General features: G+C 38.5%; 1 protein-coding gene and 1 long non-coding RNA gene across 2 annotated transcripts in view; one reads left to right on the forward strand and one right to left on the reverse strand.

Moving 5' to 3' along the window:
• The window catches only part of PDE4B (phosphodiesterase 4B), a 467,359-nt gene extending 454,387 nt beyond the window's left edge, over positions 1-12,972 (reverse strand). The window contains 1 exon segment of the mRNA XM_056532827.1: positions 12,771-12,972. The gene's annotated coding sequence lies outside the window, so the exon portion shown is untranslated.
• Positions 12,973-25,757: 12,785 nt separating this feature from the next.
• Positions 25,758-25,878, forward strand: part of LOC130283396 (uncharacterized) — a 76,427-nt gene continuing 76,306 nt past the window's right edge. Inside the window, exon 1 of the long non-coding RNA XR_008846679.1 lies at positions 25,758-25,851. This is a non-coding gene — a long non-coding RNA (uncharacterized LOC130283396). The remainder of the gene's footprint in view (positions 25,852-25,878) is intronic.

The raw sequence follows: 25,878 nt of genomic DNA on the forward strand, positions 1-25,878 counted from the left end.
AATATGCCTGGATGAACATCATGTGTTGCATTCGCAATGGTTTGGGCACTGCTATAATCAGTGTGGGCAATGGTGGTATGGAAAGTGGTATTTTAAGCATGAGCAATAGTATGTTGAGTATGGGAATGGCTTTGCATGTGGGCAATGACTTGAATGTAGGCAGTGGTATGATGAGTATTGGCAATGGTTTGGGTATGGGTACTAGTATGATGAATGTTGGCAATGGTTTGGGTATGGATGGTGGTATGATGTATGTTTACAATGGTTTAGGTATGGGCAGTGGCATGATGAGTAATGGCAATGGTTTGGGTATGGGCAGTGGTATGAGGAATTTTAGCAATGGCTTGTGTATGGGCAGTGGTTGGTATGTATTATACGGGTAGTGGTTTGTGGAGTATGGGAAACGGTTTAGGTATGGGCAGTGGAATGATGAGCATTGGCAATGGTTTAGGTATGGGCAGTGGCACGATGAGCATTGGCAATGGTTTAGGTATGGGCAGTGGCACGATGAGCATTGGCAATGGTTTAGGTATGGGCAGTGGCATGATAAGCTTTGGCAATGATTTGAGTATGGGCATCATTGGCAATGGTTTAGGTATGGGCAGTGGATGATATGTGTCAAATGGGCAGTGGCATGATGAGCATTGGCAATGGTTTAGGTATGGTCAGTGGCACGATGAGCATTGGCAATGGTTTAGGTATGGGCAGTGGCACGATGAGCATTGGCAATGGTTTAGGTATGGGCAGTGGCATGATAAGCTTTGGCAATGATTTGAGTATGGGCATCATTGGCAATGGTTTAGGTATGGGCAGTGGATGATATGTGTCAAATGGGCAGTGGCATGATGAGCATTGGCAATGGTTTAGGTATTGGCAATGGCATGATGAGCATTGGCAATGGTTTAGGTATGGGCAGTGGCATGATGAGCATTGGCAATGGTTTAGGTATGGGTAGTGGCATGATGAGCATTGGCAATGGTTTAGGTATGGGCAGTGGCATGATGAGCATTGGAAATGGTTTAAGTATGGACAGTGGCATGATGAGCATTGGCAATGGCTTGGGTATGGGCAGTGGTTTGTGGAGTGTGGGAAATGGTTTAGGTATGGGCAGTGGTTGGTATGTGTCAAATGGACAGTGGCATGATGAGCTTTGGCAATGGTTTGAGTATGGGCATCATTGGCAATGGTTTAGGCAGTGGTTGATATGTGTCAAATGGGCAGTGGCATGATGAGCATTGGCAATGGTTTAGGTATGGGCAATGGCACAATGAGCATTGGCAATGGCTTGGGTATGGGCAGAGGTTTGTGGAGTATGGGAAACGGTTTAGGTATGGGCAGTGGTTGGTATGTGTCAAATGGGCAGTGGCATGATGAGCATTGGCAATGGTTTGGGTATGGGCAGTGGTATTTGTCATCTGGGCAGTGATTTGAGTATAGGCAGTAGCATGTGGCATATGGGCAATGGTTTGGGTATGGGCAGTGCTAGGCTATGTAAGGGCATGTGCTCTGGTATAGATGTGGGTAATAGTATCTTCAGTATGGGCGATGGTTCGGGCTGTGTTCGAGTATGGGCTGGGGCATGTCTAGAACCAGCATGATATGGGGCTATTGAATGAGCAGGGGTCATAGGTCATGGTTTCATTAAAAAAAAAATCCTTTTTTTTTCGAAGAACAAGCTAAAATGTTCCATCTTTCTCATTGTACATTTAGATTCTATTACACTGTCAGAAGAATGAAGCACAATCCCACTGCCCGGTTTGGCACCAGAGCGATGAATAAACATTATCCAGAGAATGATGTGCACAGCCTGCCAACATGCCGAGCTGCCGGAGGAGGAGGAGGCTCATCATCCTTCCACCCGACGCCAAAACATATTTGTTAGGGATTCAGAAAAAAACAAAAAGGTGTAGAGCACAGGCGGCCATACTGTTATTAACCTATTATCTCATAAAACAGGATCATATATCTCACACATATAACAAGACAGATAGCATGGAATAATATCCCAACGTGTATCGCACCCCAATCGATGGTAGGGTTCATCAGGGGACATAAAACAGGATCATATACCACACACACACACATATATAGCAAGGCAGATAATATGGCATAATATTCCAACATGTTTTCCCACCCCAACCGATGGTGGAGTTTCATCGGGGGACATAAAATAGGATCAAATATCTCACACATATAACAGGGCAGATAGCATAGAATAATAATCCAACGTGTAACCCACCCCCGTCGATGGTAGGGTTCATCAGAGGACATAAAACAGGATCATATATAACACACACATATATAGCAAGGCAGATAATATGGCATAATATTCCAACATGTTTTCTCACCCCAACCGATGGTAGAGTTTCATCGGGGGGACATAAAATAGGGTCATATAGGAGACATTTAGCAATTCTGCATATTATGTTCTGATGACGGATCTAAGGCCAGACAGACCCTGCTGCATCTCCGACCATCACTTTTAAATCTCTAGGACAGTGGTTTCCAAAGTGTGGGCCTCCAGATGTTACAAAACTTCAACTCCCAGCATGCCCGGACAGCCGTTGGCTGTCCGGGCATGCTGGGAGTTGAAGTTTTGCAACATCTGGAGGGCCACAGTTTGAAACCACTGTATTATCTAAGCATAGTCTTTATGAGGCTGGTGAATGCTATGAATGGTAAAGAGCTGCCAGGTCACGATGTGTAACTGATTGTTCTCTAGGGCTCGGCCGCTCTCCATGGGGATCCCACAGCTCTGACAGGATCGGCTACGGTGGGTCAGGTCTCCCTTCACACATCTGACCTGATTGTACATTAATAGAGAATACAAATCGCTGCAGGGAGACGGAAGCCATGAAGAGCATTTTCTGGGAACTTTCAATATAGATGTCATTACGGCTGCCTTTTAAAGGGGTACTCCGGTGTAAAACTATATATAATTTTTTTTTTTTTTAAATCAACTAGTGCCAAAAAGTTAAACAGATTTAAAAGTGACTTCTATTAAAAAATAATAGAATTAATCCTTCCAATCCTTAATCCTTCCAGTACTTATCAGCTGCTGTATGCTTCAAAGGAAGTTACGTAGCTCTTTTCAGTCTGACCACAGTGCTCTCTGCTGACACCTCTGTCCATGTCAGGAACTGTCCAGAGTAGGAGCAAATCCCCATAGCAAACCTCTCCTGCTTTGGACAGTTCCTGACATGGACAGAGGTGTCAGCAGAGATCACTGTGGTCAGACAGGAAAGATCTACACAACTTCCTGTGGAGCATACAGCAGCCGATAAGTACAGGAAGGATTAAGATTTTTAAATAGAAGTCATTTACAAATCTGTTTAGAGAAAAAATTGTTTTCCACCAGGGGAAATTTTATTTTTTTTAAATCAACTGGTGCCAGAAAGTTAAACAGATTTGTAAATTACTTCTATTAAAAAATCTTAATTCTTCCTGTACTTATCAGCTGCTGTATGCTCCACAGGAAGTTGTGTAGATCTTTCCTGTCTGACCTAGCTGCTGAAAACCACAGAGGAAATTTTTTTCTTTTTGGAACACAGAGCTCTCTGCTGACATCACGAGCACAGTGCTCTCTGCTGACATCTCTGTCCATTTTAAGAACTGTCCAGAGTAGGAGAAAATCCCCATAGCAAACATATGCTGCTCTGGACAGTTCCTAAAATGGACAGAGATGTCAGCAGAGAGCCCTGTTCTCATGATGTCAGCAGAGAGCTCTGTGTTTCAAAAAGAAAATAATTTCCGCTGTAGTATTCAGCAGCTAATAAGTACAGGAAGGATTAAGATTTTTTTCATAGAAGTAATTTACAAATCTGTTTAACTTTCTGGCACCAGTTGATTTAAAAAAAAAAAAAAGGTTTTCACCTTTAAGGGATATTGTCCGCAAGCCTTGAAAATGAGACACAAAACCATATGTTATAGAAAGTCTTTGCCATAGAGGTTTATCGCCCCCTTCAGTGCAAACAGTGCTTGTGTAATTCAATACTAATCGGTTCCACCAATTCTTTACTGTCATTACTGATATACGTCTTGTATATAGAGTCTGCAGGAAGTGATGTATAACATGACTCCTAAATCATTTAGTTGTTCATGGGCCTGTACATGAGCCACCTTGAGCAGACGGACCTTGGGGGCACTGCAGGATTTCAGTCCTTCACAGTGTAATGGGTTTCCAATTGTTGTCTTGGTGACTATGGCCCCAGCAGCCTTGAGATCATTGAAATGATCCTCCGGTGTAGATCTGGGCTAATTTCTCACCGTTCTCAGTATCATTGAAACTCCACAAGGTGAGATTGAACAAGGAGCCCCCGACCAAGCTGCTTGGCGATGGTCTTGTAGCCCATTCCAGCCTTGTGTGGGTCTACAGTCTTGTCCCTGACGTTCTTGGATGGCTCTTAGGTCTTGGTCATGGTGGAGAGTTTGGAATCTAATTGATTTCTTTTGTGGACAGAGGTGTCTTTTATATAGGTAACAAGCTAAAATTTGTAGTGTTCCCTTTAAGAGAGTGCTCCTAATCTCAGCTCGTTGCCAGTATAAAAGACACCTGGGAGCCAAGTCTTGCTGATTCATAGGGGATCAAATACTTATTTCATTGAGTAAAAAATCAATTCATAATTTCTTTGAAAAAGTTTTTTTGGGGATTTTTTCTGTTATTCTGTCCCTCAATGTTCAGATAAACTGACCATTAAAATAATAAATAGATCATTTCTTTGTCAGTGGGTAAACAGAAAAAGTCACTGTAGTGCTGAAAAATATAAAAAACAAACACAAATCATACTTACCCAGCCCCGGTGCCTCTGCAGCTCCTCTTCTCTTCCGCCTGGTCCCCCAATCTTCTTCCTAGACAAGTTCTCAATGCAGGACCTGCCAGCTCAGCCAATCACTGGCCAAGACAGGAGACCACTGCGGGGGACCGGGACTAGGTAAGTGTTTTTGTATTTTTTTTTTCTATTTTCCTTCCACCACTGCACCATATTACTTTTTATAACACAGTGGATAACCCCTTTAAAATCTCTACACACCCTACAAAATTGTATGAACCATCATGTCAGACCCAGGACCATGACCACCCTCCCACCAACTGAGCCACCTGTACTGTGGTAATACGTGTGCGGTTTGGCCCCCACTTTTGGCTCTACACATTTTTCCTAATGATGTTTTGTACAGTATTATAATCATCTTTTACACCGGGGAATCTGTGGCACTACTTTTGCCCAGCAGGTTGGGATCATGGCTCTATACACAGGGTCTGACCTGATGGTTCATACACTATTGTAGGGTTAATTGAGATGTTTAATGCTTTCATATGGGTTATTCAGTATCTAAAAAAACATTACTTCTTTCCTTTTGCAAAAAAACAGTGCCACTATTGTCCACAGGTTGTGTCCGGTATTGCAGCTCAGCTCCATTAAAACGAATGCAGTTGTGGTGTTGGGGTGCGCTGTGTGGTGTAGGGGCAGATGGTTTTGCCCAGGGGCAGATGGTGTTAATCTCTTAATGTTCGTGACGCCAGGGCATGTAACCACCCGAAGGTAGTACCGCTAGTCCTAGTTTAGGCAGGGCAAATAATAGTCCAAGGCCAGGTTAGGTTAACTGTGGAGATAAAAAAAAGAATGAACCGCGCCTCGTGTATTACCCTGAGACAAATGAGTGGTGAGTGGGGGGCAACCACGCAGAGCTTATAGATGGCCGCTCACCTTATGATAGCAATAAATGCGCATATAACCCACGATAAAATCGGGGGAACTGATGGTGCGAGCCGCTGCTGAGCCAAAGGGTTGCAGGAGAAGACAAAGTCGTCCTGGATTTTAGTAGTAGAAGCAAGGCAGGAAAAAACCCTTGAAGTCGGTGCTGCTGACTCTTGTAAGAAGGATAAGGCAATGCCAGAGATAGTGAGAAAATCCTCAGCAGGACATTTTATTGAAAAAAAAAACGGACAGGATTACACGTTTTGGGAGAATCCCTCCCTTCCTCAGATTATGGTGAGTTTATAACAGTATTGACAGGTTTATATAGCCCAAAATGGGCGCATTTTAGGCTATATAAACCTTTCAATACTGTTAAAAACTCACCCTGATCTGAGGAAGGGAGGGATCCTCCCAAAACACGTAATCCTGTCTGTTTTTTATTTTCTTTCACTAAAATGTCCTGTTGAGGACTTTTTCACTATCTCTGGCATTGCCTTATCCTTCTTACAAGAGTCAGCAGCGCCGACTTCAAGGTTTTTTTCCTGCCTTGCTTCTACTAGGTTAGCTTAACGATAGCTTTTACTGAGGTAGACAGATGTACATTCTTTACAGCTCGGTCAGGATCCCAGAGAGGTGACTAGTAACACAGGGGACCTTGCAGCTTAAAGGAGTAGTCCAGTGGTGAAAAACTTATCCCCTATCCTAAGGATAGGGGATAAGTTTGAGATCGCGGGGGGGTCCGACCACTGGGGCCCCCTGCGATCTCTCTGTACGGGTCCCCGGCTCTCGGCCCAGATAGCGGGTGTCGACCCCCGCACGAAGCGGCGGCCGACACACCCCCTCAATACATCTCTATGGCAGAGCCGGAGATTGCCGAAGGCAGCGCTTCGGCTCTGCCATAGAGTTGTATTGAGGGGGCGTGTCGGCCGCCGCCTCATGCGGAGGTCGACACGCCCCCTTCCCGCGGGCTGTCGGGGCCCCGTACAGGAGATCGCAGGGGGCCCCAGCGGTCGGACCCCCCGCGATCTGCAACTTATCCCCTATCCTTAGGATAGGGGATAAGTTACTCACCACTGAGTCAGCACTGGACTACTCCTTTAATGGGACTTGCAGTGACTTAAGGACAGCCGCGCTGACTATAATAGACTTGACTTGACTGAAGATAGTGACAGCAGACAGAGATGACTTGACTTACTGACTTGTGGCTGCCATTTAGGCTTGAGGCCTCCAGATGTGCTGGACACTGGTTCTGAGACGTCTGGACTGGACTTGACCTCAGGATCTAAGAGAGGTGTAAGAGCCAAAGAGGCAGATTGCAGCTCCTCCCTTCATTATAAAGGGGGTTGTGCAAGGAGCCCATAGGATAGCTGCAGGTCATCTGGTCACCTGGTGCTCTCTGGGTAACAAAACATGTGACTTTAACATATGACAACCATTATCATGTGACTAATAACCATGTGACCATATCAAAGGTCCTTTACACTTTATGTACAACCTATACACTTTGTGGGGATACAATGCAGGTGAGTCCTGAGGACGTACAAGGACTCAAACAGATAGGACTGAAGGATGATATCCCATACTGGGACATCACACAGTACTACACACAACCTATGGGCAGGAGTGGTGCTGTTTTTACAAAAAAGAACCTAATAGTAGCTTAGTAGGTAGCCGCCTCTATGGTCACATATTGGCTTGTGTTTTATGTCTTCTATTGGTTGTGTTATAATAGATTGATATTATTACTTTAATATTGGATGTGCGATCATACCGGTGATTTTGTTTTTTGTTTTGTTAGTGGCTATTGATATAGTGTGACCTGGTCAGAGTTAGACAAGTAGTCCACAAACGGATTTTGCCGTAACAGCCCACGGTTTTATTCACAGCAAATTGAACATCTTTTTAAATTTTTAAAATTTTTTTTTTTTTTTAGCAGAGTAACAAAAGCCTCATGAGATAACAAACAATACATATGCTTTCTTCAGCAAACTTATGGCCGGGTTTACACTTGGCAAAACTTTGCAGAATATATATATTTCGGCCTTTATCGGTTAAAAAACAAACAGTGAAAAGAGGTAATCTTTTCAAAAAAAATAGCACCCCTCCTGTCATCAGGTTGTGTGTGGTATTACAACTTGGCTCCATAAACTTCAATGGAACTGAGCTGCAATACCACACACAACTTGAGGACAGGGGGGGTGCTGTTTTTCCTTTTTTTTTTTATTAAATCAACTATGTTATTTCCAGATCTGGATAACCCCTAATCCTAGACAAAACAGGGCAATACTAGATCTGCCACCAATAACTTCATCATCCCAGCATTCTTCTGGTCCATGATGGGAGTTATCCTGAAATTAGCAATCCCAATGGTACATTTCTGCCCTTCAGTATTTTTCCTGTAAGTTACATATGGTGTTCGGCTAGAGCTACATGGCAACTGGGGGGGACATTATCATATTATAAAAGAGACTTAGGGGGAGATTTATCAAAACCTGTGCAGAGAAAAGTTGCCCAGTTGCCTATAGCAACCAATCAGATCGCTTCTTTCATTTTTAAAGAGACCTCTGAAAAATGAAAGAAGAGATCTGATTGGTTGCTATGGGCAACTGGGCAATTTTTCCTCTACACAGGTTTAGATAAATCTCCCCCTTAGTGTTATATCTAAAGAGATCTCAAAAATGTTTTCCTTATTTTGACAAAACGTATACATGACTTTAGTAAACATTGAATAACTCATATTCATACTGCTCCATACGTACATGATAAATATAACTACTATAATACCGCCTCCTATATACAAGAATATAACTACTATAATACTGCTCCATATATACAAGAATATACCTACTATAAAACTGCTCCTATATACAAGAATATAACTACTATAATACTGCTCCTATATACAAGAATATAACTACTATAATACTGCTCCTATATACAAGAATATAACTACTATAATACTGTCTCCTATGTACAAGAATATAACTACTACAATACTGCTCCTATATACAAGAATATAACTACTATAATACTGCCTCTATATACAAGAATATAACTACTATAATACTGCTCTTATATACAAGAATATAACTACTATAATACTGCTCCTATATACAAGAATATAACTACTATAATACTGCTCCTATATACAAGAATATATCTACTATAATACTGCTCCTATATACAAGAATATAACTACTATAATACTGCTCCTATATACAAGAATATAACTACTATAATACTGTCTCCTATATACAAGAATATATCTACTATAATACTGCTCCTATATACAAGAATATAACTACTATAATACTGCTCCTAAATACAAGAATATAACTTCTATAATACTGCTCCTATATACAAGAATATAACTACTATAATACTGTCTCCTATGTACAAGAATATAACTACTATAATACTGCTCCTATATACAAGAATATAACTACTATAATACTGCTCCTATATACAAGAATATACCTACAATAATACTGCCCCCTATATACAAGAATATAACTACTATAATACTGCTCCTATATACAAGAATATAACTACTATAATACTGCTCCTATATACAAGAATATAACTACTATTATACTGCCTCCTATATACAAGAATATAACTACTATAATACTGCCTCCTATATACAAGAATATAACTACTATAATACTGCTCCTATATACAAGAATATAACTACTATAATACTGCTCCTATATACAAGAATATAACTACTATTATACTGCCTCCTATATACAAGAATATAACTACTATTATACTGCCTCCTATATACAAGAATATATCTACTATAATACTGCTGCTATATACAAGAATATAACTACTATAATACTGCTCCTATATACAAGAATATAACTACTATAATACTGCTCCCTATATACAAGAATATAACTACTATAATACTGCCCCCTATGTACTAGAATATAACTACTATAATACTGCTCCTATATACAAGAATATAACTACTATAATACTGCTCCTATATACAAGAATATAACTACTATAATACTGCTCCTATATACAAGAATATAACTACTATAATACTGCTCCCTATATACAAGAATATAACTACTATAATACTGCCCCCTATGTACTAGAATATAACTACTATAATACTGCTCCTATATACAAGAATATAACTACTATAATACTGCCCCCTACGTACTAGAATATAACTACTTTATGTGACCACATTTCCTCCCTTCATCCATCTTCCTCCCTTCTTGGTTGAACTTGACGGACATGCATCTTTTTTCAACCACACTAACTACTATATGTAATTATGTAACTATGTTCTACATGTTGTATATACTGTATAATAGGGCAGGTATAGGGCACTAATAATATTATAATGTACTGTAAAATACCACAACATAAAGGAATAATATCTACAAATGAATCTTTAGTATTAGTGATCTTTATGGCAACCTCTACAGGAGTGTTTCCCAAACAGTGTGCCTCCAGCTGTTGCAAAACTACCACTCCCAGCATGCCCGGACAGCCGAAGGCTGTCCGGGCATGCTGGGAGTTGTAGTTTTGCAACAGCTGGAGGCACACTGTTTGGTAAACATTACCTCAGAGCCATGATGACATTGCAATATAGTAACTTCACTTCCCTGTTCGAGTTATCGATCCGACACAGATTTAGCGATGGACTTTCCAGGAAACATGGCAGCATTATCTAAGAATCTCCACACATCTTTTGTTAACCATGTGGACCAACCAGGTAAATCATACGCTTTCATCAGTGTATGCCAACCAGTGTGCCTCCAGCTGTTGAAAAACTACAACTTCAATAATGCTGGGAGTTGTAGTTTTACAACAGCTGGAGGCACACTGGTTGGGAAACACTGTGCTAGGGCAAGGTATAACAGCAATGTAGTAAAACTCTGATACTAAATAACACTGGTTTAGTCTGTATGACAGCAGCTTATGCACAGCACAGAAAAGCAGACAGTGAATGAATACAGCTTTGGCTATCTGGGCATGCTGGGAGTTAAAGTTTTGCAACAGCTGGAGGTACAGTGGTTAGGAAACATTGTGCTAGGACAATGAATAAGATCTAGTAAAACTCTCATACTGATTAACCCTGGCTCTTCCTGGATGACAGCAGCTTAGGTACAGCGCAGAGGAGCAGATAGAGAATGAATACTGCTTTGGCTGTCTGTGCATGCTGGGAGTAGTAGTTTTGCAACAGCTGGAGGTTCACTGATTGTGAAACACTGTGCTAGGACAACAAATAGGAGCAATCTAGTAAACTCTTATATTGAGTAACCCTGGCTCTGCCTGGATGACAGAAGCTTATGTACAGCGCAGAGGAGCAGATAGGGAATGAATGCAGCTTTGGCTGTTTGGGCATGTTGGGAGTTGTAGTTTTGCAACAGCTGGAGGCACATTGGTTGGGAAACATTGTGCTACGACAAGCCAGTAAAACTCTCATATTAAATAACTTTGGGTTTGCATGGATGACATCAGCTTATGTACAAAGCAGAGGAGCAGACAGGGAAGGAATACAGATTTGGCTGTTTTGGAATGTTGTAGTTTTACAACAGCTGAAGGCACCCTGGTTGGGAAACACTGACTTACATAAAAAATCTACATAATATAGTTCACTTCTTTAAGTTCTATAAGGTTTATGAATAATACCCATAGTAATATGCAAGAGTGATGATAGTAATAATAATAATAATAATAATAATAAAATAAATAAATCATCATATTAATTATAACAATCAATCATAATGATAATATTATTAATCATCATAAATAATAAATACATAATAATAAATATTAATAATAATAGTAATAATAATAATTATTATTATTATTTATGAAGATTATAGTATTGATGATTATTATTAGCATCATAATAAATAATAATACTAATAAAAATAATAGTAGTAGTAATAATAATAATAATAATAAATCATCATATTTTTTCCTTCCTCTGGATCAACTCAACTCAGTAGGAACTCATGAGGGTTATAGGTTGAACTTGATGGACTCTGGTCTTTTTTTCAACCATATGAATTATAACAATCATATTAATTATAACAATCATAATGATAATAATATGAATCATCATGAATAATAAATACATAATAATAAAATATGAATAATAATATTAATATTTTTTTATTATTTATGAAGATTATATTATTAATGATTATTGTCAACATAAATAATAATAACAATAAATAATAAATAATAATAACAATAATATAATAATAATATAATCATCATAAATAATAAATACATAATAATAAATATTAATAATTATTATTATTTATGAAGATTATATTATTAATGATTATTGTCAACATAAATAATAACAATAAATAATAATAACAATAATATAATAATAATATAATCATCATAAATAATAAATACATAATAATAAATAATAATAATTATTATTATTATTATTTATGAAGATTATATTATTGATGATTATTGTCATAATAAAAATAAATAATAATAATATAATAATCATATAATCATCATAAATAATACATAATAAATATGAATAATAATAATTATTATTATTATTTATGAAGATTATATTATTGATGATTATTGTCATAATAAATAATGCTAACAATAAATAATAATAATAATAATATCATAATATAATCATCATAAATAATAAATACATAATAATAAATATTAATAATAGTAATGATTATTTATGAAGATTATATTATTGATGATTATTGTCATAATAAATAATAACAATAAATAATAATAATAACAATAATATAATAATATAATCATCATTATCAATATTTATATCCAGCCAGCACAGCCATAACATCCACCATACCCCCTTGAGATTTGCTAAGTTCCCCCCAGGATGGCACTGTCAGAAGCGTCATTGTGCCCCCCTCCCAAATCCGTTGTCTCAGTCCCAACAAACCAGAACCCTATGAAGTTTGCCGGAGTTGATGCATGGAGAGGTGATGGCCGATGCCTCCCCGCTTACACGGACGCTCAATGAGCAGCATTGAACATGAGCCGATGGATACAATGTAACAAGGATGTAACAAAAGACCCCAGACTCACCCATTCAGCACGGAGACCCTTAGTGTTGGTCCATCCCGATCCCCTCCGATGTAAAGTAAACTGGCACTGTATAGGAGGAGGGGGTAGCTGATCCCCTATTGTCCTCTATGGAGAGCCACTGTGCTTACATTACCGCTGGCCTGGAGTGTATCAATCCCCATTCATAAGATATAGGCTTCCGCTAGCCACACACCCGCAGATTCCAAGCCCACCCCATAATAACACCCCCCTCCTTCCATCTGGATATGCAGTCACGGTGCTGTCAGGCAGCCTCTGTGCACAGCGCTCTGGGAATTCAAAGCCTTTCCCCGACACGGAACAAAAGGATAGATTTCCTTAACTTGCACAATGGTGCCTGTCTCATTCTGACACCCGCTCTCCTTTATACGGGGTAAAATTATCCCCCCCGGTAGGATGCATGGAAATGATGCCAGGTGCATTACGGCAGACCGGGTGCACCATCCTCCTCCTCCTCCTGATATATATCCATATACTATAGATCAGTGTTTTCCAACCAGTGCGCCTCCAGCTGTTGCAAAACTACAACTCCCAGCATGCCCGGACAGCCAACGGCTGTCCGGGCATGCTGGGAGTTGTAGTTTTGCGACAACTGTAGGCACCCTGGTTGGGAAACACCGGTATATATTGAATATTTTAGGCTGATACTTATCTGTATATACAGGGTGGGCCATTTCTATGGATACACCTTAATAAAATGGGAATGGTCGGTGATATTAAATTAGTATATGTGAGGGGGAAACTTTTCAAGATAGGTGGTGACCATGGCGGCCATTTTGAAGTCGGCCATTTTGAATCCAACTTTTGTTTTTTCAGTAGGAAGAGGGTCATGTGACACATCAAACTTATTGGGAATTTCACAAGAAAAACAATGATGTGCTTGGGTTTAACGTAACTTTATTCTTTCATTAGTTTTTAACAAGTTTCTGACCACTTATAAAATGTGTTCAATGTGCTGCCCATTGTGTTGGATTGTCAATGCAACCCTCTTCTCTATATACTGCTATATACTACTATATACACCGCAGGAGAAATGCTAGCACAGGCCTCCAGTATCCGTATACACTGCTATATACTACTATATACACTGCAGGAGAAATGCTAGCACAGGCTTCCAGTATCCGTATACACTGCTATATACTACTATATACACCGCAGGAGAAATGCTACCACAGGCTTCCAGTATCCGTATACACTGCTATATACTACTATATACACCGCAGGAGAAATGCTAGCACAGGCTTTCAGTATCCGTATACACTGCTATATACTACTATATACACCGCAGGAGAAATGCAAGCACAGGCTTCCAGTATCCATATACACTGTTATATACTACTATATACACCGCAGGAGAAATGCCAGCACAGGCTTCCAGTATCTGTATACACTGCTATATACTACTATATACACCGCAGGAGAAATGCTAGCACAAGCTTCCAGTATCCGTATACACTGCTATATACTACTATATACACCGCAGGAGAAATGCTAGCACAGGCTTCCAGTATCCGTATACACTGTTATATACTACTATATACACCGCAGGAGAAATGCTAGCACAGGCTTCCAGTATCCGTAGTTTCAGGTGCTGCACATCTCGTATCTTCACAGCATAGACAAGCATTTGCCCATTCTGCAGCACCTGAAACTACGGATACTGGAAGCCTGTGCTAGCATTTCTCCTGCGGTGTATATAGTAGTATATAGCAGTGTATACGGATACTGGAAGCCTGTGCTAGCATTTCTCCTGCGGTGTATATAGTAGTATATAACAGTGTATACGGATACTGGAAGCCTGTGCTAGCATTTCTCCTGCGGTGTATATAGTAGTATATAGCAGTGTATACGGATACTGGAAGCTTGTGCTAGCATTTCTCCTGCGGTGTATATAGTAGTATATAGCAGTGTATACGGATACTGGAAGCCTGTGCTAGCATTTCTGCTGCGGTGTATGTAGTAGTATATAGCAGTGTATACGGATACTGGAAGCCTGTGCTAGCATTTCTCCTGCGGTGTATATAGTATCATATAGCAGTGTATACGGATACTGGAAGCCTGTGCTAGCATTTCTCCTGCGGTGTATATAGTAGTATATAGCAGTGTATACGGATACTGGAAGCCTGTGCTAGCATTTCTCCTGCGGTGTATATAGTAGTATATAGCAGTGTATACGGATACTAGAAGCCTGTGCTGGCACTTCTCCTGCGGTGTATATAGTAGTATATAGCAGTGTATACGGATACTGGAAGCCTGTGCTAGCATTTCTCCTGCGGTGTATATAGTAGTATATAGCAGTGTATACGGATACTGGAAGCCTGTGCTAGCATTTCTGCTGCGGTGTATGTAGTAGTATATAGCAGTGTATACGGATACTGGAAGCCTGTGCTAGCATTTCTCCTGCGGTGTATATAGTAGCATATAGCAGTGTATACGGATACTGGAAGCCTGTGCTAGCATTTCTCCTGCGGTGTATATAGTAGTATATAGCAGTGTATATGGATACTGGAAGCCTGTGCTAGCATTTCTCCTGTGGTGTATATAGTAGTATATAGCAGTGTATACGGATACTAGAAGCCTGTGCTGGCACTTCTCCTGCGGTGTATATAGTAGTATATAGCAGTGTATACGGATACTGGAAGCCTGTGCTAGCATTTCTCCTGCGGTGTATATAGTATTATATAGCAGTGTATACAGATACTGGAAGCCTGTGCTAGCATTTCTCCTGCGGTGTATATAGTAGTATATAGCAGTATATACGGATACTGGAAGCCTGTGCTAGCATTTCTCCTGCGGTGTATATAGTAGTATATAGCAGTGTATACGGATACTGGAAGCCTGTGCTAGCATTTCTCCTGCGGTGTATATATTAGTATATAGCAGTGTATACGGATACTGGAAGCCTGTGCTAGCATTTCTCCTGCGGTGTATATAGTAGTATATAGCAGTGTATACGGATACTGGAAGCCTGTGCTAGCATTTCTCCTGCGGTGTATATAGTAGTATATAGCAGTGTATACGGATACTGGAAGCCTGTGCTAGCATTTCTCCTGCGGTGTATATAGTATTATATAGCAGTGTATATGGATACTGGAAGCCTGTGCTGGCTAATGACCTCTGCTCCTTCCCTATAAAAGTTACCTGCCCCTTCCTGAGAAAGCGTTCCCTATAGCCTTGTACTGCCTTGCCCATTTGCCGAACCCGTTGCTACCGTCTACTCGCCTGTGAACCCTTGCCGCCTGCCCTGCCCTCTGCCACGTCCAACTACGCCTTTGCCTGCTCCCTGTGTACCACGCCATATCAGCTGCCAGAGAGGTTGAGTCGCTACTGGGGGACACGACCTGGTAGTTACCGCCGCAGCAAGTCCATCCCTCCTTGCGGCGGGCCCTGGTGAAGACCAGTAACTGCTTAGAACCGATCCCCCAGTACGACCCGCATCATCGCCTCTCTGGTCCAGAGGATCCACTACCCGTCCTGTCAGTTCGTGACAATATCTTAGGACAATACTTATCTGTATATAGTGAATATCTTAGGACAATACTTATCTGTATATAGTGAATATCTTAGGACAATACTTATCTGTATATAGTGAATATCTTAGGATAATACTTATCTGTATATAGTGAATATCTTAGGACAATACTTATCTGTATATAGTGAATATCTTAGGACAATACTTATCTGTATATAGTGAATATCTTAGGATGATACTTATCTGTATATAGTGAATATCTTAGGATAATACTTATCTGTATATAGTGAATATCTTAGGACAATACTTATCTGTATATAGTGAATATTTTAGGATGATACTTATCTGTATATAGTGAATATCTTAGCATAATACTTATCTGTATATAGTGAATATCTTAGGATAATACTTATCTGTATTTAGTGAATTTCTCAGGATAATACTTATCTGTATATAGTGAATATCTTAGGATGATACTTATCTGTATATAGTGAATATCTTAGGACAATACTTATCTGCATATAGTGAATATCTTAGGATAATACTTATCTGTATATAGTGAATATCTTAGGATAATACTTATCTGTATATAGTGAATATCTTAGGACAATACTTATCTGTATATAGTGAATATCTTAGGACAATACTTATCTGTATATAGTGAATATCTTAGGACAATACTTATGTGTATATAGTGAATATCTTAGGACAATACTTATCTGTATATAGTGAATATCTTAGGACAATACTTATGTGTATATAGTGAATATCTTAGGATAATGCTTATCTGTATATAGTGAATATCTTAGGACAATACTTATCTGTGTATAGTGAATATCTTAGGATGATACTTATCTGTATATAGTGAATATCTTAGGATGATACTTATCTGTATATAGTGAATATCTTAGGATAATACTTATCTGTATATAGTGAATATCTTAGGACAATACTTATCTGTATATAGTGAATATCTTAGGATAATACTTATCTGTATATAGTGAATATCTTAGGATAATACTTATCTGTATATAGTGAATATCTTAGGCCAATACTTATCTGTATATAGTGAATATCTTAGGAAAATACTTATCTGTATATAGTGAATATCTTAGGATGATACTTATCTGTATATAGTGAATATCTTAGGACAATACTTATCTGTATATAGTGAATATCTTAGGATAATACTTATCTGTATATAGTGAATATCTTAGGATAATACTTATCTGTATATAGTGAATATCTCAGGACAATACTTATCTGTATATAGTGAATATCTTAGGCCAATACTTATCTGTATATAGTGAATATCTTAGGATAATACTTATCTGTATATAGTGAATATCTTAGGATAATACTTATCTGTATATAGTGAATATCTTAGGATAATACTTATCTGTATATAGTGAATATCTTAGGACAATACTTATCTGTATATAGTGAATATCTTAGGATAATACTTATCTGTATATAGTGAATATCTCAGGACAATACTTATCTGTATATAGTAAATATCTTAGGATAATACTTATCTGTATATAGTGAATATCTTAGGCTGATACTTATCTGTATATAGTGAATATCTTAGGATGATACTTATCTGTATATAGTGAATATCTTAGGATAATACTTATCTATATATAGTGAATATCTTAGGAAAATACTTATCTGTATATAGTGAATATCTTAGGATAATACTTATCTGTATATAGTGAATATCTTAGGACAATACTTATCTGTATATAGTGAATATCTTAGGATGATACTTATCTGTATATACTGAAAATCTTAGGATAATACTTATCTGTATATAGTGAATATCTTAGGATGATACTTACCGGTATCTGTATATAGTGAATATCTTAGGATGATACTTATCTGTATATAGTGAATATCTTAGGCCAATACTTATCTGTATATAGTGAATATCTCAGGACAATACTTATCAGTATATAGTGAATATCTTAGGATAATACTTATCTGTATATAGTGAATATCTTAGGCCAATACGTATGTGTATATAGTGAATATCTCAGGACAATACTTATCTGTATATAGTGAATATCTTAGGACAATACTTATCTGTATATAGTGAATATCTTAGGATGATACTTATCTGTATATAGTGAATATCTTAGGATAATACTTATCTGTATATAGTGAATATCTTAGGATAATACTTATCTGTATATAGTGAATATCTTAGGACAATACTTATCTGTATATAGTGAATATCTTAGGATGATACTTATCTGTATATAATGAATATCTTAGGATAATACTTATCTGTATATAGTGAATATCTTAGGACAATACTTATCTGTATATAGTGAATATCTTAGGATAATACTTATCTGTATATAGTGAATATCTTAGCACAATACTTATCTGTATATAGTAAATATCTTAGGATAATACTTATCTGTATATAGTGAATATCTTAGGATGATACTTATCTATATATAGTGAATATCTTAGGATAATACTTATCTGTATATAGTGAATATCTTAGGACAATACTTATCTGTATATAGTGAATATCTTAGGCTGATACTTATCTGTATATAGTGAATATCTTAGGATGATACTTATCTGTATATAGTGAATATCTTAGGATAATACTTATCTGTATATAGTGAATATCTTAGGATAATACTTATCTGTATATAGTGAATATCTTAGAATGATACTTATCTGTATATAGTGAATATCTTAGGATAATACTTATCTGTATATAGTGAATATCTTAGGATAATACTTATCTGTATATAGTGAATATCTTAGGATGATACTTATCTGTATATAGTGAATATCTTAGGATAATACTTATCTGTATATAGTGAATATCTTAGAATGATACTTATCTGTATATAGTGAATATCTTAGGATGATACTTATCTATATATAGTGAATATCTTAGGATAATACTTATCTGTATATAGTGAATATCTTAGGATGATACTTATCTGTATATAGTGAATATCTTAGAAAGAAACAATAACAGTATATACCAGTGTTTCCCAACCAGGGTGCCTCCAGCTATTGCAAAACTACAACCCCCAGCATGCCTGGACAGCCATTTAAAAATCCTGGCCAAGGCAAAGAGGGTGCTTGGTGCCCCCTTCACTCCCCTCACTACTCCCCTGACCTGGTTTTAAGAGTTACAAAGATTTTTTTTCACAGGTGTAGATGTAGCAGAGCCGAGTTGGCAGCAGCATACCTCATTCATCTTTACATAAACCATAACAGGATAAAAAAATATATATATAATTTATTAGAAATGAATAGTGTACAAAGCATATGGTGCCCCTGGAAAGCGAGCCCCATTCCATTTTGATCTTATCCCCATTGTATTGATGGTTTAACCCCTTAAGGACGCAGGACGTAAATGTACGTCCTGGTGAGGTGGTACTTAACGCACCAGGACGTACATTTACGTCCTAAGCATAACCGCGGGCATCGGAGCGATGCCCGTGTCATGCGCGGCTAATCCCGGCTGCTGATCGCAGCCAGGGACCCGCCGGCAATGGCCGACGCCCGCGATCTCGCGGGCGTCCGCCATTAACCCCTCAGGTGCCGGGATCAATACAGATCCCGGCATCTGCGGCAGTTCGCGATTAAAATGAACGATCGGATCGCCCGCAGCGCTGCTGCGGGGATCCGATCATTCATAACGCCGCACGGAGGTCCCCTCACCTTCCTCCATGCGGCTCCCGGCGTCTCCTGCTCTGGTCTGTGATCGAGCAGACCAGAGCAGAAGATGACCGAAAACACTGATCTGTTCTATGTCCTATACATAGAACAGATCAGTATTACCAATCATGGTATTGCTATGAATAGTCCCCTATGGGGACTATTCAAGTGTAAAAAAAAATGTAAAAAAATGTAAAAGTTAAAGTAAAAAAAAAGTGAAAAATCCCCTCCCCCAATAAAAAAGTAAAACGTCTGTTTTTTCCTATTTTACCCCCAAAAAGCGTAAAAAACATTTTTTATAGACATATTTGGTATCGCCGCGTACGTAAATGTCCGAAATATTAAAATAAAATGTTAATGATCCCGTACGGTGAACGGCGTGAACGAAAAAAAATGTCAAAAGTCCAAAATTCCTACTTTTTTAATAAATTTTATTTAAAAAAAATTATAAAAAATGTATTAAAAGTTTTTTTATATGCAAATGTGGTATCAAAAAAAAGTACAGATCATGGCGCAAAAAATTAGCCCCCATACCGCCGCTTATACGGAAAAATAAAAAAGTTATAGGTCATCAAAATAAAGGGATTATAAACGTACTAATTTGGTTAAAAAGTTTGTGATTTTTTTTAAGCGCAACAATAATATAAAAGTATATAATAATGGGTATCATTTTAATCGTATTGACCCTCAGAATAAAGAACACACGTCATTTTTACCATAAATTGTACGGCGTGAAAACAAAACCTTCCAAAATTAGCAAAATTGCGTTTTTCGTTTTAATTTCCCCACAAAAATAGTGTTTTTTGGTTGCGCCATACATTTTATGATATAATGAGTGATGTCATTACAAAGGACAACTGGTCACGCAAAAAACAAGCCCTCATACTAGTCTGTGGATGAAAATATAAAAGAGTTATGATTTTTAGAAGGCGAGGAGGAAAAACCAAAAACGTAAAAATTAAATTGTCTGAGTCCTTAAGGCCAAAATGGGCTGAGTCCTTAAGGGGTTAAAGGGGTACTCCCGTGGAAAACTTTTTTTTTTTTTTAATCAACTGGTGCCAGAAAGTTAAACAGATTTGTAAATTACTTCTATTAAAAAAAAAATCTTAATCCTTCCAGTACTTATTAGCTGCTGAATACTACAGAGGAAATGGTTTTCTTTTTGGAACACAGAGCTCTCTGCTGACATCACGAGCACAGTGCTCTCTGCTGACATCTCTGTCAATTTTAAGAACTGTCCAGAGCAGGAGAAAATCCCCATAGCAAACATATGCTGCTCTGGACAGTTCCTAAAATGGACAGAGATGTCAGCAGAGAGCACTGTGGTCATGATGTCAGCAGAGAGCTCTGTGTTCCAAAAAGAAAATAATTTCCTCTGTAGTATTCAGCAGCTAATAAGTACTGGAAGGATTAAGATTTTTTAATAGAAGTATTTTACAAATCTGTTTAACTTTCTGGCACCAGTTGATTTAAATAAAATAAAAAAAGTTTTCCACCGGAGTACCCCTTTAATGTTATCAAATACCAATGTACTTGAGTCCTATAATGAGATGAGGACACTAAATCTGCCCATTTCAGTTTTAGTTGAACTGGTCGACTGTCTAATACTGTTTTTCCCAATCGGTGTGCCTCCAGCTGTTTCAAAACTACAACTCCCAGCATGCCCGCACAGCCTTCGGCTGTGCAGGCATGCTGGGAGTTGTAGTTTTGCAACAGCTGGAGGCACACTGGTTGGAAAACACTGGTCTAGCAGCATGTCTGGTGGTCTTCCAGATGTGGGGGGAGAGATGGATCAGACATACTGGATTTCAACTCTCTTCTTTGTCTTCTTGATTGTAAAAGCTTTCTTCCTTCTTTGTAAACACATGCATGCTCAGCCAAAGCGAGTGTGCATGTGGACAGTTGATGTCAGTCTAATGTCAGATAAACGAGTGTTCTATGTGTGGCTTTAAAGGGGTTCTCCAGTGGAAAACTTTTTTTTAAATTATTAATCAACTGGTGCCAGAAAGTTAAACAGATTAGTAAATGACTTCTATAAAAAAAATCTTCATCCTTCCAGTACTTATTAGCGGCTGTATACTACAGAGGAAATTATTTTCTTTTTGGATTTCTATTCAGTTTTTTTTTTTTTTTTGCTGTCCATTTTAGGAACTGTCCAGAGCAGTAAATGTTTGCTATGGGGATTTTCTCCTGCTCTGGACAGTTCCCGACATGGACAGAGGTGTCAGCAGAGAGCACTGTGGTCGTGACAGAAAAGAAATCCAAAAAGAAAAGAATTTCTTCCGAAGTATACAGCCGCTAATAAGTACTGGAAGGATTAAGATTTTTTAATAGAAGTCATTTACTAATCTGTTTATCTTTCTGGCACCAGTTGATTAAAAAAAAATAAAAAAATAAAAAATAAAAGGTTTCTACCTAAATAAAATAAAAGGTACCCCTTTAACCCTCCTGCATTTAGTAGTTAGGACTGTGTCAAGCAGTCCAGTATTTATCTTTGTTATGGTCATGATGTTTACACATCTCTAAAGAGGGTATTCTGGTATAAAAAAATGTATTTAGATAAATCAGCCCAAGACATATAACTTACATATAGTGTTACCACACTATATACTTTGTCTCCAGCTCCTGGACTCCTCCCTCTCTTGTGACAGTAAGTTGTGTAGTCCTCTGATTGTTAGTATGGCGTTGTCTCCAGCTCCTGGGCTCCTCCCTCTCTTGTGACAGTAAGTTGTGTAGTCCTCTGATTGTTAGTATGGTGTTGTCTCCAGCTCCTGGGCTCCTCCCTCTCTTGTGACAGTAAGTTGTGTAGTCCTCTGATTGTTAGTATGGCGTTGTCTCCAGCTCCTGGGCTACTCTCTCTCTCTTGTGACAGTAAGTTGTGTAGTCCTCTGATTGTTAGTATGGTGTTGTCTCCAGCTCCTGGGCTCCTCCCTCTCTACGGACATGAAGTTGTGTAGTCCTCTCATTATTAGTGTGGTGTTATCCCAGCAGCTCCCACCTCCTCCCTCTCTCCTGACAGGTAGTTGCGTAGACTTCTGGTTGTCAGTGTGTTGTATCATCAGCTCTCCACCTCCTCCTTCTCCTGTCAGGAAGTTGTGTAGTCCTCATATAGTAAGTTTGGTGTTGTCTCAGCAGCTTCCCGGCTCCTTGCGCTTTCCTGACAAGAAGCTGTGTAGTCCTCCCATTGTTAGCATGGTGTTATCTCAGCAGCTCACAGGCTCCTCCCTCTCTCCCTACAGGAAGTTGTGTAGTCTTCTTATTGTTAGTGTGGTGTTGTTTCAACAGCTTCCCACCTCCTCCCTCCTTCCTAACAGGAAATTGTATACTTCTCTCATTGTCAGTGTGTATTTTTCTCAGCAGCTTCCTGGGTCCTTCCTTTCTTCAGATGAAAAGTTGTGTAGTTCTCTCATTATTAGTGTGGTGTTGTCTCCCTGGCTCCTTTTTCTCTTCTGAGAAATTAATGAATGATGTCCCTGAATGATGTTACCACCTCTGACTATATATATATATATATATATATATATATATATATATATATATATACATACATCTTTATTAAAACATTTAGGAATGAATGAGGGGAGTTTGTGATGAGCAATGAAACAGGCAGAGGAGCAGACAGGGAATGATTACAGCAGGTGCTAAACTCTTACTGATTGTGGGATAGTCTGTGATTGTATATGTTCTGCAGCAGCTCTGGGCAGGGAACTGGCAGCAGTGCTATATGAGGGAAGCAGGCAGGGTGGAAGGACTATGATGAAGAGCTGAGGAAAGAAATACATTCTGGGAATTGTAGTACTGAGCCATTTCACAATCAGGTGGTGCAGGATTTTTATTGGTTTCAGAATTTGGTCAGACTATATGCTTCTGCAGCATTTTTTATTTATTTATTGTTTAGGTGATGTCAGAGTACCCGCTACCTGTATAGAATTTCTCGTTCTGATGCCTGCTAATGTTCCTTATAATTTACCACAGGGTTTTAATTCCCCCATTGATATAATGATAGATATCTCTGTCTCGCTGATAAGTGACTGTGTTTCCGGAAGCCGAACAAGTTTGGATGTTGGATATAAATATAACGAGAGGGTGGAGAGCGCGCTTCCTTCGCTTTTATCATGCTACGCATTATTCCCTGGCATAGAGCAAACGCTGACACATTGACACGACCTACTAATTGCCCTGACAAGTCACAGCATCTATCTCCCCGCATCCACAGTCACAGATATCAAAGTCAAACCCCGACCAGGGGCAGCAGATGGTTCTCCCCCTCCCGAGACTCTTGCACATATACAGTATGACCCTCTGTAACCCACCGGTTCTGCCAGGCAGATCATTTACATCTATTCTGCATAAAAAAAAAAAAAAAATGTATGGATAAATAAATGAATTAATTAAATACTAAGAAAGTTATTAAATAAATAAATGAGGAATTAATTAAATAAGGTACATAGATATATATATAATTAAATAAATAAATAAGCAAATAATTAAATAAATAATTGAGAAATTAATTAATTAAATTAATGAATGAATAAATTCAATAAATAGGCAAATAATTACATTAATATATAAATATATGAGGAAATAATTAATGAATTAAATACATGAATGAATAAATAAATAAGCGAACAAATAAATAAATAAAACATCAAGAAATTAATTAAACATTACATTTTTTTTTTGTGTGTGTTGTAAAGAGATGATTGATGGATAAGAAGACGAAATACGGCCTGCAAATGAAAATATTATTTATTATCTTACTGGAAATAAATGCAGTGACCTGCACGTAAACCGCCGCCCCGGATCGATAGAATTCCCGGCACCCAGCTGAGCGCTATAAATTATGTCCTCGGTAGATGCCTAACATTGCATCTCAAAGAACCTGGGGAACATAAGCAACTGAAATAGGGTTAAAGTGTTGTCCAAAATAGGGAAAAAAATGGCTGCTTTCTTCCAAAAACAGCGCCAAACCTGTCCACGGGTTGTATGTGGTATTTGTTGATTAAGTAGCCATATATTATCCTTCAGCTAGGTTGCAATTTATCGTTTGGCTGCGTTCACATCATGATTTATCCATTGTTTAAAGGGGTACTCCGCTGCTCAACATTTGGAACAAACTGTTCCGGACGCTCGTGATGTCATAGCCCCGCCCCTCAAGATGTGACGGCTGTCACGCCCCCTCCCATAGGCTTGCATTGAGGGGGCGGGGCGTGACATCATGAGGGGCGGGGCTATGACATCACGAGCTCCCGGCACCGGCTCCAGCGTTCGGAACAGTTTGTTCAGAACGCTGAGCAGCGGAGTACCCCTTTAAACGCATTGTCTAAAATCGTATGAAATCGAATGTTATATAATCGATTTGGATGTGTCTACAAAAATCATATCCTGTAGTACGTTTTCACAAGTTTTTATCCTTTTTAATTTTTATATCTTTTAAATCGTATCCGTTTTTATGTTTCTAGATTATTTGAAAGCTACTGCGCATTTGTAAAGAAAGTATTGTGTGCGATAAAAATTTTTTTTTAAATCTAATACAAATTAACCACAATTTTCCACCTCACAAAAATTTGGGCCAAAAATGTAAACGGACTAAAATAAGTGTGTTTGGATATGATTTGTCAATAGAAGTCAATAGAAATGTCTAGAGCAGTGTTTCCCAACCAAGGTGCCTCCAGCTGTTGCAAAACCACAACTCCCCAACACTGGACTGACCCAATGAACTGTCCCAGCTGTCTCTTAGCTAATTGTGGACCGAACCAATGCACAGTCACTACCTACAATCATGGACTGATCCAATAAACTGGCCAAACAGTCTCCAATCCATGGAAGCCCAAGAAGCAAAGGAAAGGCCCTGGGCTTCCACAACAACCAATCGCTTTCTGAACACATTATATGGTATAATACATTAGAAACATATTTACA

Source organism: Hyla sarda, chromosome 7 (assembly GCF_029499605.1).
Source record: "Hyla sarda isolate aHylSar1 chromosome 7, aHylSar1.hap1, whole genome shotgun sequence".
Lineage (NCBI taxonomy): Eukaryota > Metazoa > Chordata > Amphibia > Anura > Hylidae > Hyla > Hyla sarda.